The following is a 20,070-nucleotide window of genomic DNA, read 5'->3' as shown; positions in this document are numbered from 1 at the left end:
GGTTTTTCCATAGATACTTGTATCCTTCGTTTTTTACACACACAACAACAACAACAAAAATAATTTTTTTAATGTATGAATCAATTATCGGATTAAAAGCTTCTTTTCACTTCAATGAAAATTTCGTATTACATTATCCCTTTTTACTGTGATTTCTTTGCTAATTCATTATTGTACGGATATCCTTTTTTTGATTTTTATTTTTTTTTTTGGGTTTTTATTTTATTTTATATATTTTGTTTATAAAAAATTCATTTTTTGTTCTGTGTTCTTTTTTAAATTTTCAGATTTTTCAGTTTTCTATAAAATAGATTTGTGATTATTCTCGTGCCCTACAGTTTTTCGTCTCTTTTACGCCTTACAACATTCATTTAACTTTGACGAAACCGTAAAAATAAGGATAACAAAACAAAAATCTTTACAAAATTTTTTGGTTTTCTTTTCCTATGATGGTTTATGCCCATTTTGTAAAAAAAAACCGATCTAATGCTTCAAATTTAAAAAAAAAATAAATCATTTACAAAAAATAGAAAATAATTTGCTATACAGACAAAAGCAAAAGAAAAGAAGATGAGACATAAGAAAATGGACTTCAAATTAGACGGGCTTAAAAAATCCAAGAAATGAGCGCAAACAAAAAAATAGTACATGAATTTTTACTTAAAAGGACATCCTAATCCTTTTGGAATTTAAAAGTGTTATAATATATGAACTGTAACCGTATACTGTTGTACATTATTTAACATGTAACATTAAATTTTAGTAAATAAATAAAATAACAGTACCCATTCTAAATAATTATTACGTACACATAACGAATTATTGCTTTTAAAGTGGAAAATCATTTTAAAAATGGTATTATGGAAAATTTAATTTCTTCTGTATTTCCCACAAAATATGAAGGGTAACTACTATGTTTGTTATCAAACTTTGTTAATTGCAGTTCCGATTGATATACAAATATAATTCGAAATATAATTCGAAAATAACTGATATATGCTTGCAACTTAAGCCTTCGCAAAATTTTTTGCACGAAAAAGGATAATAATAACGCCACCAGTCGAAAAGAGTTATTAAATAAAATGTTTCAGTTCTTATGTTAGCTCTCATATGACTTCAATAATAACTTATATATTCAAAATGTGGTGGTCAACATTAGAATGGTTTTTCGGGAAAACTGTACGTTTCAGCAAGAGGTTTCTGTCTTTTAGCAAGAATAGATTTATACGATACGGTCTATGCAAGTTTTAATTTCACTCAAATCTACTTATTTCAAGTCCCTGAACAGGGTATAAGGTTTTCGAATCCTATTGTATCTAATAGTTTCAAATGTAATGCAGACAACGAGGAGCTTTTCTTCAGCCTCTTGCTGGTTTAATTTGATAAAACGGCTCAGCATTAATATTTTAATTTGATTTTTTTATTTTTTATTTTACGGAATAAATAAAATTTGAAAAATATTAAATTCATTCATCGAAATTTCCAGCTTTAAGAACCCGACGTTAGCCAATTTAATTTAATTATTGCAATTTTAATCAAATCCCTTTATCACTCAAGATGAATCATTTTTTTTTTATATTTATACCGATGTGGTATAAAACTAAAAGAAATTTTCGCTCACCCTTTTCATGTGACAGATTATATTATCAAAAATTAAAATAACACAAAGAAATTATTAATGACAATAGAAAACCACAAAAACCAATATAGATGAAAAACCATTTAGTATCATCCCAGCCTATGTTAAGATCTAGATTTTTGTAATTTAATTTAATGAAAATTTTTATTGTTTAAAGGTTGTTTGAAAAAATCACATATACATATTATATAAAAAAAGTAAATACCGCCATTAAAAGCATTTGACTATTAATTGGTGTGTAAAAAACGGTTGTTTTTCCAACCTTAGGCTAGCATCTGTTTACATAAAGAAGTTTTTGTTGTTAAACCTCTTCTAACATTAATTTATTGATAGAACTTAACACTGTTTTCTCAAATATACTCAAACAACAATAACAAAGTGTCGACCACCTTCCCTTAGTCACTGATATAATTCGTCACCTTTATGTAACTTTGCACATATTTGTCACCTTTATTTGCCATAATCTATGAAGGACAGCACTTTCGTTGAGTATAAAACGGACTTAATTAAAAATTATTTGAAATATAAGAAATATTTTCTCCGATAAAATGAGAATGGGTCAAATTTGCAATGTCCTTTAAAACGCAATACCATTTAATGGCTTAATGTTGCGGTAAAAACAAAAATCAAGCGAAAAAAATTCCGGATTTGGAATTAATTTTCTTTCTCTTCTCTTTTTTTTTTTGGTTGAATAAAAAAGATTTTTCATTATTTTTCCTTTTTCGTTTAAAATGAAAAGATATTTTTTAATTTGTGTTGAAAGCTTTATAAGTCCTGCTTCTTCTTACATTATTTCTAAATTTTGAGAAAATTCGCAACAAGATATCATCGGTTTTTTTTTTGCATTTTTTCTTTTTTGTTTCCTTTCTCGTGGTCAAAGATGTTTATTTATAAAATATCTAAAATTTTTTAGTTAAAAAGCTGAAAGTAGCATATTTTAATTCAATTAAAAGGATTTAAATTTTTTGATTTTTTGTTATTTTTTATTATATTTTCAACCTTATATTTTTTAACTCAAATAATTTCTAAGGATCTTAGAAAAAATTACAAAAAAAAACAAAAATGGAACAGAGAAAATTTTCTTTTTCCCATTTTCTTCTTCTTTTTTTTCGTTCCTTTTTCTTATTTTATTTTGTGTGAAGATTTGATATTTTGTTGGAGATTTTGCGTTATCATTGTTTGTTGCTTTCTATGGTTAAATAAAAAGATTTTTCGGCTCGACTAAAAAGCTTTTAATGGTATTAAAATTAGGCTTTTAATAGAAAATTTTTTTGCCAAATTTTTGTTTTTATTTTAAGTAAAATTGAAAGAATTTTCAATAAAAAAATAAAATCTTCAATTATAATTTTCCCTCTTTCAGCAAAATTTTATTATCGTCTGTGCAGGATTTGATTTTGAAAATCAAAGATAAACAAATTTTTCATAGAATCACTTTGCAATAAAGATAATTAGACGAAGCTATTTGAGAGATTAACGAGTGATGTTCAATTACAAATTATAATTAATATTTTTTCTTTAATTTTAAATAAATTTCTATATAGTCGTATATTATGTAAAATTTAAAGATTTAAAATACCGGATACAATGGTCTACTTTAATTATGATTTATTTTTTTTGTGAATAAAATTAAAATTCCACTAACAAGTTTATTTTAATATTTTATTTCAGTTTTCTTCAATGCTTTATAATGTAATATATGTATAAATTGAGTTTGCAATATAACATATTAATTGACACTACATTACATTAAATCAACAGTCACAGTCATTGTTCAGAATGAACGAATTATTTCAATTCTTTTTCAACATGAATATTAATGCAAAGAAACCCTCTTCGTGAAGTTAAATCTAGTTGGTAGACATGATTACAAACTTACCAGAATATCAATCTGTATCAATAGTGTGGTTCCACTGTTAAGAACATGTAATTTGGTTTAAAAAATCGGAGAGGAAAGAAGCAAAATAAGAAAGAGGATTTATCTTATCTGATTTAGTTAATCAACTCTTAAATTGCCAAAAAAGACAAAAAGACAAGATTAAAAAGAATTTAAATTATGTGTTGTAAAAAAATCCTAATATTCATCCTAAGCATATGCAAAAATATGTAAAAAAATGTAATAAACAACATTTTAATTTTGTGTCTCCTTTATTTTTAAAGCTATCTGTCGAGCGTGTAAAAAATTTCATTTTTTACACGCTAGCTATGAAATTGAAATTCTAATCTATGGAAACGTTTTGTTGATATCTAAGAATAAACTTCATCAAATTACAATAATGAACTTATGAAATGATTTCTACATCTGACATGATTACAGTGTTATATTGAAATTGACTCTAAGTAGGTGTTTCTTCTTTTTTAATGCCATATGATTAAAGGTTTAATAAGTAGAACAAAATGTGTATTAAACAATTCTCTTTAGAAACATAAATATTAACACTTAACATATTTTTAACATATTACAACATGAGCAATTAAATGTTAATATCTCTAAAAAAAAAAGTATATATTTATTTAATGGAATTTTAATTTTACGATTTCAATATATTTAAACTTTTAAGTACAAATTGATTTTTATTCTTTTTTCCTTTTATATTACATTGTCTCTTAAAAACCTTCATTTAGCATATTTTTGACCTTCTTAAAAACTTTTAAATTTATTTAACATTCTACATATATTTTAAGATATTATTATATTGTTCTTATTCATGTTAAATAACACCTGTATTATAAAAATGATAAAATATTCACATATGTACACAAAAACCACTTGAAAATGTGAAAACTTTTTCTTCTTCAACTATCATTATGAAACCATTTTCTTATTTTTACCGTAATAAAATTTAAGACAACAATAAACAATATGTTCTTCATGCTTCGTGCCCCCTTATACTCGTATTACCCACAAAATATTCTTTACACAAAACAAAGAAAATTAACAAAAATATTATATTTTTCAATTTTTTAAAAACAGAAGTTTTTAAATGAACAAAACCAGTAAAAAGAAACTAAATAAACAAACAAAAAATAAAAAAAACATCAACATAACCTCAGAAATATCACCTTAACAGATAATTTTTCTCGCATTACACAAGTAAATACAAAGGTATACAATATATTTTATAAGGAAGTTTTACCGTTATGATTATAAATTTACAATATGAACCGAAAAAATAACAAAAAAGGAAACACACAAGAATGAGATGAAAGTAAATTATAAAACAAAAGTTATAAACGGTATTTTGTTATACTAGAGAACGAGCAACTCTTCTTAACTTCTGTGTGTTTCCTTTTTCTTTTCGTTTATAGCTCCCAGAAATTGTGTTGTTTCCAAAAAATATCACCTTTTCATATCAAGTGATTATAATTATACAATAAGATTACATAATATATTCATAGACGTATGAATGTGTGCATTTTCTTATAAATTATATTTTATAAACGTAACACCTTTTAAAAAATTTCTTACCTGAAAATGACTCCTTAAGAAACAAAAGAGGCAAAAGTGTATTATAAGTAGGTGTATACACAAATAAAACAAAGAAACCAAAAACAAATGGTGAACATAAGTAAACTTTATGTTTAGATAATTAATATACCAAAAAGAACATTAATTTTAATTCTTCATAAATAAACATACATACACATAAACAGAAATATAATGTACAGTTTACATTATACAAATACATAAATACTTTTTGAAGCAGGAATACCGTTATCTTTTGTTTTTCTTTATTAAAACAGTTTATACTCTTGTACCATATTGTTTTTTGAATATCATATAGAATTTTGGGTTTTCTAAAATATCCTGAGAAAAGCGTCAAAGAAAATGTATCCTTTAGCGATTAAAGGTGAATTAGGAAGAGTTTCTTAAAAAATGTAACTTGAATTAAGACCATAATGAATTGATTCTGACGAAACCAATGGTTTATAAAGAAGCAGTTTTTTCTTGAAAAAGTGAAAATCTCTTTTTTAAAAAAAATGTACTATCATTGTAAAAATCTTTCGATAATACTCCAAAACTTATGATGAGAACAGAAAAAAATCGAAGATGCTTCAACATAATGGTAGAAATCGGCGCTTATGTACTCGTAATAGAGTTAAAATAAATTACTGCTGTATGTTTTTTGACTGATGGAGCTCATGAATTTCTATTAAAGATGTTTTTTTCAGTTTCTTATCTTAAAAGATGTAAAAATTTTGTAAGCAAACACACGGACAGACGAACTGAGTGAAACTGGTAAGAACCTTGTTTTTCAATTTATTTTAGAGAAGTGCTATAAAAAGGACTATAAAATAAAAGAATATTAAGAAAAATTTTTAAAGAATATCCAGTAGGAGTAGCCTGTCCTCGAAATATATTATGACAAAAATTGTATCCACCACATAAGTTGTTACAATATCATTGTTATTTAGCAAATAATTTAAAACCTGTATTGTTTAATGGAAAAATAGTAGGATAATATTGACCCAACTTTATTTTAGTAAAATTTTGTTAAATTGCTATTTTAGCTTTATAATTCTGTCTACTTGTTTTCAGAATTTGTTAATCAGTACGGTTCAAACGTGACTGTATAACAACATCGTTTGCTCTACATCAGAAATGCTACTCCTGGAACTAGTGAAAAGGCTACAAACAATACCTTACAGATTTCCGATAATTTGTCAATTTGATTATGATTTGAAATATATCAAAAAATCACAATTTGTTAGAGATTATTTGATTCAGCTCAAAGTTTCAAAGAAAAAAATTGCTAAAAATTGGAAAAAGCTTTACCGTGGCAGACAGCTTTTCCATGAGAAAATTTAAGAGCCGAAAGAAAATAGAATTGAGATTTTGTTAAAGAAAAATATAAATATAACGTTCGAAAACACAGAAATAACGTTCGAAAATTGAAAATAATACATTTACATATTGCTCACAAGAATTTACTTCTACATATTATTTCAGGCTTTTACATCTGTACAAAAAAGTCTTGTAAACAGATGTACAACAGACAGAGTACAATTAACTGAAACATTATTTTAACATTTTATTAAAATATTTACTCAATATTAAGCTCTAAAAACTTTAGGGCTTTATGGCCGAGATTAAAATCCCAATAAAATCCCTGTATGCAAAGAAACAGTTTACGGAAATCATAAAACTTATATGCTCAAATCTGCACTGATTGAAAACTCAAGAGAACCGATAGCTTTTGTTCTGGAATTCAGTAAATTTTATGAAATAAATAAAAATTTTCGAAAATATTAATTTTTTCCTACTATATTGACCATATTTATCGATTCCAGTATTGCAGCAGCATTACACTTAAACTTTGATTGTTTATGCAACCATAGTTCCTTAATAGCATGCATAATAGTACATCTGTATTTCTAAAATAAAGATTGTATTACCAAGTTATGTTCAACTTATAAAATGTAATTGAATGTGATGCATTTTTTATAGTTTTGCTTTACACTAAAAAATGAAAATTTTTCTGTAAAATCATCAAAACTTTTTATAAAAATAAAAATAAAAATTCATAGTTTTTTGTAATAAAAGAATGAAAAAAAATTGGTTTTTTTGTTGTAGTAAGGAAAAAAAAGAAGGAAAATGTCCATAATATCGAGAGTACCGGAAAAACTTTTTTAATTTCATACAAAGTTTTTCTCCAACCTTAACTGATAAAAAAAACTCAATGTATAGAGTGAGACGAAAAATTGAATAGTTCTTTAAATTTTTTTTTTTATAGATTAATGAAATTCTTTTTTTAATATTATACGCTCTTCAGATATGAAAGAAGTGAACACTCGAAAATAAATTCTTCTACCTCATTATTATTAAGAATGAAGAGACGAAATATAAAATTTACTTAATAGTAAACAGGATACATATATAATATTATAATATGAACGAACACATTATATACTTACATACATACATAAATATTTACTGACTAAATATACTTGAGACCTATTAAGATAGTATAAAAATTTTGTTAAGAAACTTAAACTTTCTTGTATCTATGGTTTTCTTTTTCTTTTTTCGGTTTAATAATCAATGTTTGGTTATAGTTAATTGCTTTTGAGAGTCAAATTCGTTTTTTTTTTTCTTCTTCCTTTAAAAGAAACTAATGAAAAACTATACCATGTATTTAAAATATGAAATGATGAAATATGAAAGTTTAATAGGACCAAGAAATATAAACTAATAGATTTATTATAAAAAAAGAAAAAAGTTTTGCTCCTATAAGTTTTCTCAAGAGTTATTTCTGAATTTTTTAAGACGTAATTACTCTTGTACTCGTTTATTTAAGTTACAAAATTAAATAAGATATTTCTTATCTCCAAATATATTAAGAAAACTGAGAAACAAGTTATTTGCAGTAGATTCATAATTGTAGAACTTTTATATAACTTTCAAAAGTATATGGATAAGTTTAATTATCTATAATTGCAAAAACTAGAATAGTGAATGTTAATACTTTCTGTCGCATAGTGGGAATGATGGCGGTTTATTTCTCTACTTATGAACTCTGTTATCATTTGAAATTTATAGTCTAAAAAAATTAATTTGCGTAAATAAAAATTAAGGCACGCATACGTACTCGTACATTTATAATGAAATTGTTTTTATGCGGAATTACGGAACTTCCATACCATTATAGTTTTCTACTAATAGAATAGAAAAGGTCTAAATTAAAATTTATGACTTAAAATCTGATTCTTTGAAACAGATTTTTCGAACTCATTTAAAAATTTGACTGGAAAAAGCTTTACAAATCGATGTTAAATCACAGTGCTCAAAAAGAAAATTTTAAATATTTCAATTTTGCTTAAGATAATTTGCCCGTTATTTTCAAGATTTTAACTATGTTTCAAGTCAAAACATTTTAAATGAGGACTTTTGGTATTAACCTAGTTTTGTATAAAAAGTTCTGCACAAAAACTTCAATTCAACTAAAATGTAAACTTGCTAATTTTTGATAAAACTACAACAAACCTTGTTCGTTTTCTCATTTTATACAATAAATAAAAACAATTTTTTGGTTTTTTTAATAAATGTAAATTAAGTATGTGATTTAAAATTATTTATTGCATATATTTGGGATGGGAAACATTTTTATATGTTTTCTATTCCACACATAGTTTTCATTTTTTTTTGTAATAATTTAGACCGTCACTTATTTTTAAATACAAAAAGCACGATTAAAGTTTCCTTTTCAACATTCAAAGTCGAAATTTATAATACTTAGAATGTTATAAATGTTTCTTTCCGTTTAAGATACACACAAAGACAGCGTATATTTAAGCTAAACCGTATTTAAACTGATGTAACACTCCGTTATTTAGATATTGTAAGTATTGCCATTTTGATTGAATTTCCCACAGAAATATTAACCATTCAAAAATTTTATTGAAATTGTCAAAGTTCTTTCTGGATTATTGGTAAAATTTGTTTTCAAGAACATCAATTTCTATACTGTTAAATAAAAAACCTAGTAAGAAACTTAGTAAGTCAGCAAATAAGGAAATTAAATAAAGAGCTATTTTAAAAACAAATAGTTTTGTTTACAGCCACAGACTGATGTTGTTTGCCTAAAATAATCTTAAACCTTTTCAGACCAACTATGAAAATTATCGTTTTAAAAATTAAAATCAGTTTCCTCACAGAGAGGCAATTTTCTTTTGTTTGTTTTGTGGCCTAAATGACATACAATTTTACTTTGTACATAAATTAAGAAAATATTCTTTTCATTGCATGAGTCATGAGAACTTTTCATTTATTCCGGATTTTATTTTTTAATAATTGAAAACCTTAAGTTATGCCATAAAAATAAAAAATGTTGTCCCCTTACTAAATGTAAAACCAAAAAGAAAAAACAGTAACAAATGAAACGTTTAAAAAGTTGTTGACAAAAACTTAACTGCGCTGATTATTTTCCATTTTTTCATTAAACAGAAACAAAAGTTCTTGCATGCAATAGTAATCCTCGCTTTTGTTTTATTTCTGTTAATATTAAATAAAACAAAATTTTTTTCAATGAAAAAAAAATATTTAAAATCAAATAAATAATAATAAATTTAATAAAATAATAAACACAAAAAACAAAAAAAATAAAAATTAAAAGCCTTGGTTTCACAAAATAAAACTCTTGTTTCGAATAGATGCCATAATGGAAAAAAAAGGACCCATTCTTGATCTTTAATTTTTATTTTTATTTTTTCAGGAAGTTCATTTTGTTTGCCATTTTCCATAACTTTATTAATATAAAGTTTTTCCTTATGCTCTATGAAATAGCAAGCAAAAGAAAAAAAGGCTTAAAAAAAAACTCATTGTAAAGAAAATTTTCTACAAAAAAAAGGAAGAAAAAGGAAACTTCTCCATGCGATTTTTATTTGCCTTTAGTAAAAGCAATCAGTTAAAAAAAAAGTTTCGACTTTTTAAATTTTAAATAATTCAAAAAGGAAAATTATGTTTTCCCCGTCTTTTCCGGTATTTTTTCAATTGTTCTGTATTATTAATAAAAAAAAATTTTATAACAATGCTTTATGAATTGGTCAAAGAAAAGTGACCAGATTACAATATTCTTGAAATTGAAGAGAAAATAAGTGTTAGGAGGGAGGAGATTTTAGATATGGCAATGTCAATGAAAACATTCATATGCAAATGCAACCAGAAGTTGACACAAATTTCATATTGCGCACAAAAAAAAAACTTAAATAATTTCATCGGTGTACAATCGGTTTATATATGGAAATCTTTATAATAAATTTCATAACATTGTTTTATAAACACTGGGGAAGACGGGAGCTCCAATCAGGAACATTTTTAAAAGTTTTATATTAGATACTTGTTTCAGAACCTAAACTTGCGCATTATTTGAAATGTCGATTTACCTATTGGAAAAATGAACATCTGTGCCGAATTTGATGAGTTCATCGCATTTCATTAAAAGTCGGATGGGAGGAACATAAAACTTATTTTTGAGCATGATTATACATATATGCAGAATGGGATCGGAATAACGATGTGCTAGCAATAAGAGTAAATTGACTTTTTCGCCTTGTTTCAAACCCAACTATTTTGAGCAATAAGTAAACCCTAATATATTTTCTATAAGAAACGGTCTAATATTTTCTGAAGTGTTATTCTCTTATTCAATAACATCATTATCCTCAAACTTCGAGTTCTTTAAGCTCAAACTTTTAGTTTCTTAAAAAGCTCCTCAAAGTGAATCTAAAGTCGAATAAAAAATAATCTTATTGAAATACAAAATCTTATTGAAATACTGACGCGCTGAAATACCAAATTTTTCAAAATATACCAATATTCCGATTTTCACTATTTTATCTATTACAAATCATTCCCATTGTTTTTTGATAATTCCTATAAATATTAATTCAAAAGGATTTCTGCAACAACAACAAATTTGAAATAAATTTTTCTATTAATTTGATAGCCTATTGGTCACTTTTATAATTCCTTAGCCAGTTTTCAAATTTTAATAAAAAAACATTGCATGATGTGCGTTCAAATTTTCACTATGCATTTTCTTTTCAAAGATAAAGAAAACAAAAATAATTACATTAAGAAAAAGTCAAAGAGTTGTGGTCTCATTACATTAAAAAAAAATTTCTAGGGAAGTTTCTCGTTACTCGAATTAATTATATTAAAGTCAAATAAAAGAAAAAAATTTTAAAATTTAAAGAAAGACTTTCTAAAGGAAATCAAAATTTTCATTTTCTTATAATTATTTTTAATTAGAAAATCAAAAAAAAAATAAAAGAAAACGGGGGAAAAAAATCCTTCAACTTTCTGTCGCAAAAACTAATTTACAAAAAAGTTTTCCTCACATTTTCATATTAATTAATTTAAAATTTCTCCTCTAACAGAATTGATCTTTAAAAATTTGAAAATTTTATATACAATATGAATTATTCAAAATCTTTATGTTTGACTCACAACAATTTTAAAACTAGTAATAATGTCAGAAAATTGTCAAAACCGTTATATATACAGGGTGATTGTGAAAGGTATACAACAACATATTCTATTGGTTAGAGGATCGAAAATGGGTAAAACATTTGTTCCGGACTGGATGCCAAATCTCAAGGGTTCCCAGTCCCAGGGATTCTAACGAATTTTCACGAAATTTTTACTTATCCAAGTTTTTTTAATTATAACCTCCGTTCTGAAAAAGATGGGACTTAAAAGAAACAGTTTCTGAAAGGCTTAGTAAACGGTTTTAAATACACATGCTGCATGATTCTGTATGTTAAGTACCTTCGGAATAGTAAGCTTTCGAACCTTAGGGAAAATCAAATTAATTCATTGTTTTATTTTTTCAGCTTTTTCTAAGTAGATAATTTCGTAAGAAATTTTTTAAAAACTTGAAATTTTTTGTACAGAATTTTTTCCGAGCTGTTTAAACTTTAAAAAAATTAAAAAATTTTTATGTAACAGAAGTTGTAGTACAAAAACCACAAATATTGTGAGCCAATATTCAATTAAAATCGAACCTTGTCAAAAAATTTGGAAAATACAGATTCCTCAGCCAAAAATTTTTCGAATTTTTCAAAACGAACACCAAATTCTCCTATGAAATTCACCTAATTCGCTAAACATTTATAATTTTCTTCTTTCAAATATCTTTTTTTGCATCAACCGTACACCAATTTAAGTTTTTGTAGTCATTTGTCTATTACGAGTATCTAAATTTATAAATTAATTTAAATTATTTATTAACTTCATAATTTTAATACCCTATCATTTACATACTCCATTTTATGCAAAAAAATTAAATTCTCTAATTGAAAAAAAAAATTTTCTTTTAGAATAAATTTCAAAATTTGTATGGCATGTCTTTAAAAATTCGCTTCAGCTGGTTAATTTTAATGTCTTCAGATGCCAAATGGCGTCTAGATTTCGAAAATATTTTTTTTTAATTTTTAAATTGCACCCAATCTGAGAAAAATGCATTTAAAAATTCCAAACCATATAGGTACCATTTCTTACAAAAATTGGCAAAAATTAAAAACATACCAATTTTCTTTACCAAGAAAAGTTTCGAAAAAAATTTTTTGATTACTAGATTTTTTTTTTGTTTTTCCTAATAGAAAATTTTATTTTTTCTTTTCAAAATTTCAAATTTTTTAAAATCAATTTTTCTTTTTCCAAATAAAAAGTTTGTATAAAATTTCGTACCAATTTTTTTATTACTTGTTACATTTCAATAAAAACATTAAGATTCAGATTTTTATCAAAATAACGGCTTTTAAAAATGTCAGTTTCGAGTGACTCTTGTCATCCAAAATTAATGATAGTTGATAATTACAGCGCTTAAAATCAATAAAAATCAAAAATATTGAAAAATAGAGCCTTTAAAACCTTGGACTTAAGTTTGAGGACTTAAATTCAAGTTTAAGCAGCTAAGCAAAACCCTATAAAAAAATTTCTCACGAAATTATCTAGTTAGAAAAAGCTGAAAAAATAAAACAAGGGACTAATTTGATTTTTCCTAAAGTTCGAAAGATTACTATTCCGAAGCTACTTAACATACAGAATCAAGCAGCATGTCTATTTTAAGCCCTTTACTAGACCTTTCAGAAACTGTTTGTTTGAAGTTCCTATCCTCTTCAGAATGGAAGTTATAATCCAAATACCTTGAATAAGTAAAAATTTCGTAAAAATTCGTTAAAATCCCTGGAACTCGGAAACCCTTGAGATTTGGCACTCAGCCCGGAACAAATGTTCTATCCATTTTTGACTCTCTAACCAATGGTATATGTTGTTGTATATCTGTTTGAATCACCCTGTATGTATAAGTCATGTACAACATCATTTCATGGTGAGTATGAACATAACAATACTGAATCTTTATTTCTGAAGCTTTAAATAATATGTAATTGTCAAAATGTTGATTAAAATCTGCTACATTAAATTTTTAAGCTAAAAAATGTTGAGACTAACAAGGTTTTATATAAAAGAAATAAATGAAATAAGGTTTATTGATTTTTAAATAAATTAATTTGTTCTTACAGCTTATTGGCTAATTATATGATAGACAGAGTCTGAGACTCGGTGGTGGTTCCCACGTATCATAATAGAATGAATGGAGGCAAACATCGGAGAACTATAAAAAGAGTTATACTCATTTGAAAGCTCGTGGTATTTCCTTTTGAGGAATAAGAAAGGCAACCGAATTTTTTGGTTCGTTACACATTTTAGCGCTAAATCAAAACTTGTTGAAAATTTTACCAAGAACTTTTACGGTTATTTAATCATAATTATATATTACTAACCTATTGTGTAATTTTTTCCAGGTGTGGAAGCTGAATATCCAATCAACTTCATTTTTATCAAAAATGTTGACCAAAAATTTCCGAAATAACATCTAAATGAAACTACAAACTTAGATCAAATTATATTATTTCCTTGTTAATATTATATTGTGATTTTATTAAATATCAAAAAATACATTTTTCGAAATTCTATATAAAAGTACTGGGTAAGATATACTAACATTTCAAAAAAAATTTCTAGCCAGAATTGAAGTTCAAATTTTAGGCAATTCAAAGACCAAAACCTAGCTTTAAATTGTGCATTTTCAATAATTTTTTTTTAACATGAATCCTTGTTTTGCATTTTTATATTTTCAATTTATTTTCATTTCGTTCACTTTATTTTTTTCAATATTATAGTTTAATAGTTTAATATTTTAGTACTATGCAATTTATTTATCATCCTTTCATTGATTAAAAAAATTCCAATAAATTATTTTCCTTTATAAATTTTTTGTATGTGTACAAAGATTTAAAAATGTAAAAAATATTTCCACCAAAAGTCATATACAAAGTAAATTTTCTTGATTTTACAATATAAATTCAGCTAGCGACACTGATGGGATGCGATTTTTTTTATTTTATATTTAATTTTTTTTCATATCTATGCAGCTAGTTTTCACATACGTGTACACATATTTCGTTATGATTTCATGATATATTAAAATCGATTATAAACTTTTTTTTTATTTAATATTTATACCCATATTATATATTATATATGTATATTTGTGACGATGTGCATATACATATGTATGTAGTCATATAAGTGTTTCATCCACATTGCTGGTTATGTAAAATTTTTTTTGCACTCAATGAAATCATAAGATTTATCATTGCATTTTATCTTCCGCGATAAAATACATCTAACAAAAAAACCAAAAGGAAGAAATATTTAAAAAAAAAAACAAAACGATATATAAAATAAACAAAGTTTTAAAATATTTGCTTATTATAGCCATTAATACAAGTTTTACTATATTTTAAACTGTTTTCATTCAAATATGCGGCATGAGCGTAGTCGAAAAACTTATTTTTTTCTAAAGGAAATCCTTTAATTCTTGCTGAGATTAAAAAATTTTTAAATTTGAATATCGAACAATTTTCCATGCATCACTTACATTTCTTTTATATACTTATAAGTACGGTAAGACTTTTAGATGGTTTGTGTACACAATATTTCAACAATTTGTTATGATCAACTTCTGCGTAATAGGATTTTCAAAATACTTAAGATATTCTACGGATTATTGACCCAAATATTCAAAAGTATAGCCCAAAAATCAAAATGCGAAAATATAAATTAATTATAACTATTGCTATTTTATTCAGTAAAAAGTACTAAAAAAATTTCAAATTCTGGTAGATTTTTTGAATGTTTGATCACTGGTGACGCGAATGACATAAAACTACTCCTTCCCACATTTTAGTAGAAACTGGTGTGCTACAATTTTGTAACAAAGTAAATTGTCATGTATCAATAATCATACAAAAAAAAATAAAAATATAATAAAAAAACCCATAGTCCAATAATAAAATAAATTTTTCTCTCTAGAAATTTATGCTCATTTAACTCAATTTTTCCTTTAACTCCGATACGACCTAAATTCTCATTTAAGTCTATCCGTCCAGCTAGTCTTCTTATTAAACTATATTCAAATATTAAGAAATAATCTAAAATTTCAATAAGTGAACTTTCGTTCCTCCTAAAATAAAAATTCAGAAATCAAAATGGAAACTTTTACGTCATCAATATAAACTTAAAGCTTTTCAGAAGTGCTAACAAAACTTTGTATTTCAGTTTTAGATTGAAAAATGGTATTACCTTCTAAAGAGTCTTTCCTTGTCTAATGAATCTTGAAGAAAGATAATATACACATAGATTTTAGGTTGGGCTATTAATACTATTGCTTTTCTTTATATCTATTCTAATCTAGTTACAACTCTACGTTTATGATATACGAAGTTAAGATAATATTACGCTTAGAAAATGTGTAGTTTAGAGCGCTTCTTTTTCCACACTCATAATATATAAAAAAAGACAAAAAGGAAAAACAAAATTAATTTATGATGGTGACTTCTTTATTAAAGCATTACAAGATCGTTTTCTGGCTTATAATGCATGTACCATTCAATAGCTCAGTTTTTGCTTGCAATTAGGCAAAATGTAATTGGTTTTTATAGAGCAAAATTGTTTTGTTAGCATGGAATAAATATTATATGTTGATCTAATTTTGTTATTTGTTGAGGTTACACGAACAGCTGCAATACGATTTACATATTCGATACTCATATTCAAATAGCGTCACCAGTTCTAAAAAATATTTCTGGCAATCACCAGAAACCTAAGTTCGTTTATGTTCGAACTAAAGACAAAATCATTCTTAATTTATCAATACCTCAAATTTAGCAATTCAATTAATTCTTTTTTTAATTTTTCAGTTGAGGTTCGACCGAATCATAAAATACGACATCTCAGCTCAAAGTTATTTAACGTTTACAGTCAACAATTAACATAGTTTTTATTAGGTTCAAAAGTTTATCAAATCTCATTTACCGAATAACTCAACTGAATAATTTAAGAAAAAGAGAACGCGATCTGTGCACAATTTAGAAAAATAAAATAGCACCAACAGTAGAAAACTCAAAATAATTTCAGATTTTCTGCACCTATATTCACAAATCTACTAATACCGTTTAGATGTAATGGTAACCTCTATATTACTTCAATCCTCTTATAATTTTGAAATGTTTTCATTCATATCAAAGAGTTAGAATTTCATCGTCTATCATTACGATTTACTATTAAATGAACCAGAAATGAAAAAACAATATGAAATATAAAAAAAAAATATGAGAAACAGGACATCACGGTTTAAATTGGATTTCTCTAACAATAATTTTAAAAATTGTACTAAATTTAAAAAAAAGGGCAATTATAATAATTTGTGATCTCTACTATTTCCCAGTAGGGGCTTTTAAGAAGTCAATGTTAACAAATAACAGTATAGATTAGAGTTTGAAAAATTACGTAAGTATCACGAAATTAAATAATGAGGTAATGATTAAGAGCTCATATTAAAAAAGGCTTCTATATTTTCTTGAAGGCTTAAAAATTATATCAAATTTTCATTTGATCAGAATTTGACTATTAGTAAATTAATGGAAGATAGCGATGTTTAGCGACGTAAGTTCATTTTTTTACGTCAATCTAATCTTAACAGTGAATCTAATACTAAATTGTTGAAGCTCTAGCATTACCTACATATAAATAATGTTTTTTTGTAGCACATTAAATTTCAAGTCGGAAATTAAGTGTGCTATAAAAGTCTGATTCACTTTACAAAGTCATAGTCTATTATAAAACGAGAAATTTGTGATCCAGAACCTTTCCATAGAAAATTGCATACTTTCAGGCTAATCTTTTTAAAAATTTTCCTTCAGGAAATTCATACTCTTTATAAGGTATTTTAAGAAACCTTAGTTATTAATGCTAATTAAGTAATCAAATTTAGTTTGTAATTATAATATGAATGAAAAAAAAATAAGTTCTGGATGTCATAATTTATTTTACCGTAAGATCATGTTATATGAAAAAGTCAAACAATTTTTCTGCAAAAAATGTATAAAGTTCCTTAAAAATGGTTTTTTTTTAACAAATCTCAAGAACAAATAATAATAATCTAAAATAATTGAAAACGACCAAGGTAGGAATAAAAAATTAAGCACAATTTTTTCAAAAGAAATAATACAAATAACTAACAGAAATTTAATAAAACCGCATTGGAACCCACTTTAGTTCTAACAATTTGACATGTTAGTTGACATAACTATAAAATAAATTATTTTATTGAATGTTTTGTAGACTGTAGCAAAATCTACACAAAGTCGCAAACTATAATTTTCAAAAATGATAAAGAAAATCCGACTGGGCACTTGTTGTTTAACATGTGTACAAATAGTTAAGTTAATATATTGTATACATCACACATACACATGCTTAATATATTACATATATATAAGCATATATAACTGTACAGTATCACTTTTATCAACATCATCATTATTATTAGTATTACAAGTATGTTAGGGACAAATCACTGATGGGTGGTCTGAAAAATCTGTACAAGAAGTTCACATATTTTTTATTTATTTGTTTAATTTCTGCTTTTTTTTTTTAAAATGTGAATAACATAATATCAAAATCACCACCATATTATCATCGTTCAGTGGGAGAGAAAATATTTTTAAAATAAAATATAAAAGGTAAGTTAAAAGATAAACGCGTAGTTTGTTGTCTCTTAATTCCTTTATTTTTTTGTTGTTAATTTTATTTTTTGCTAGTATTCTCTTTTTTTTTATTTTGTACCAATTGGAGTTAAAAGATTCCAATTTATTAGGACCCATAGGGAGAAGTAATAAATTTTGTGCTTTTGCAATGCAATTCAATAGTCATTTTATATTTTTTTTAATACTTTATTTGTATTATTATTTTTCTCCTCTTTTTTCTTTACAAATAGTAAGTTAAGTTGCTCTTATTTCATGGCATATAAAAGATAGGAGAATAAAATTAAAACTGCAAAAAAAAAAGTAGTTAAAAAAGAGAAAAATTATATTGGCATGTAAGCGCACATATTACATGATTTAATCTAAATATTCACAAAATGCTGAATATAAAAGATGTAAGTGAAAATATCAGATATAAAAACGTTTTTGAATTATTTTCGATGCAATAAATTACTTAAAGATACCAACGCATTCAATAATTTCAATGTAAAATGTGAGATTGGGATTTAATGCCAATAATTTGTGTTTGATTTTTATATTTTAATATTTTTTGCATTCTATATTGACAATGTTAAACACAAATAAAAATATAATAAAAATTCTTCTTTTTAATTTAATTTAAAAAAAAAAGGAAAATTTTATTAAAAGTATTTCAAGATTTTGGAAAGCATCCGTGTTATTATTATAAAATTTAATAATAGAGAAAAAGTAAAATTGAAGTGACAAAACAAAATTACCTGTTTCTTTCCAAAATATTACGCACTTCGAACTCTAGAGCATTGTCTTTCACCAGAATTTGCTAAGGCAATTAAATAATGGTAATGAAATTCTGACTCTCTAGTAATTTCTCTTAAAGCGAAAATACGAGTTTTGGAATTTTTGGAAGTTTGTGTTGGGGATCTAAAATAGTTTTGATTATTTTTGAAAATAGACAAAATTTATTAATAATATTGTCTAATGTGGTATTGAAAAGCCTCATGTAGCATTTAAAATTGCAGTAAGGCTTACAAAGGAAATTAAAAACTAATTTTTAAGACTAATTATTATAAATATCAATGTTTTAATTTAGGTTTATATTTCCCAGGCGTGCGTAAATAGTTTTCTTTCTATATTGTATAGGAAACAAAAACTTAAAACAAACGGTAATCATTTGCTTATAGTTTTTCAAAAAAGAAACAACGGCAATCGTTTACAAAATTAAGCTTTTTGAGTCAAAAATATTTTGACTTTTCCAAGAAAAAAATTTTTTATATTGAAAATTAAAATTTCAATAAACTTTCAAAATGCTACTTCAGTAAAAAGAAGCATCTCTATAACGCTATAACACCATCTTTATAACGCTTTCTTTCGTTTTCTGAAATATAAACATTTTTTTTACAACTCCTACATCTCAAAAATTGCATACAGTACTATAAAATTCACAATTTCAAACTTCATTTCTTATATTTTTTTTAATTATTTATTTGATATTATCTTGAATGAGCGCCATTATCTCGAGTAGAGCCTACAGCTATGTCTGAACTATAGTTGACTTTGAACTTTAATCTCTTAAAACATTGGCTTTTAAAAGAATATATAGAATTTTATCCTTAATATTTTTCATCGAAAAAAAAATGCTAGAACGAAAATTGAGTACAATTAACATAAATTATATAAATTAATTTTAAACGTATGCTTATAAAAGCGCAAGCAAAATTATATTGAAAGCGAAAGCAATAATTAAGTAATAAAATTTACTAGACATATTCCATTTCACCCAGCAAAGACGTGACTAAATTACTTATCATTTTAAAATCGAAGTCTAGCAATTTTATTCAAAA

The sequence above is a fragment of the Condylostylus longicornis genome, unplaced genomic scaffold (genome assembly GCF_029603195.1).
Source record: "Condylostylus longicornis isolate FDR11 unplaced genomic scaffold, ASM2960319v2 ptg000018l, whole genome shotgun sequence".
Classification (NCBI taxonomy): domain Eukaryota; kingdom Metazoa; phylum Arthropoda; class Insecta; order Diptera; family Dolichopodidae; genus Condylostylus; species Condylostylus longicornis.
This window is presented reverse-complemented; position numbering follows the sequence as displayed.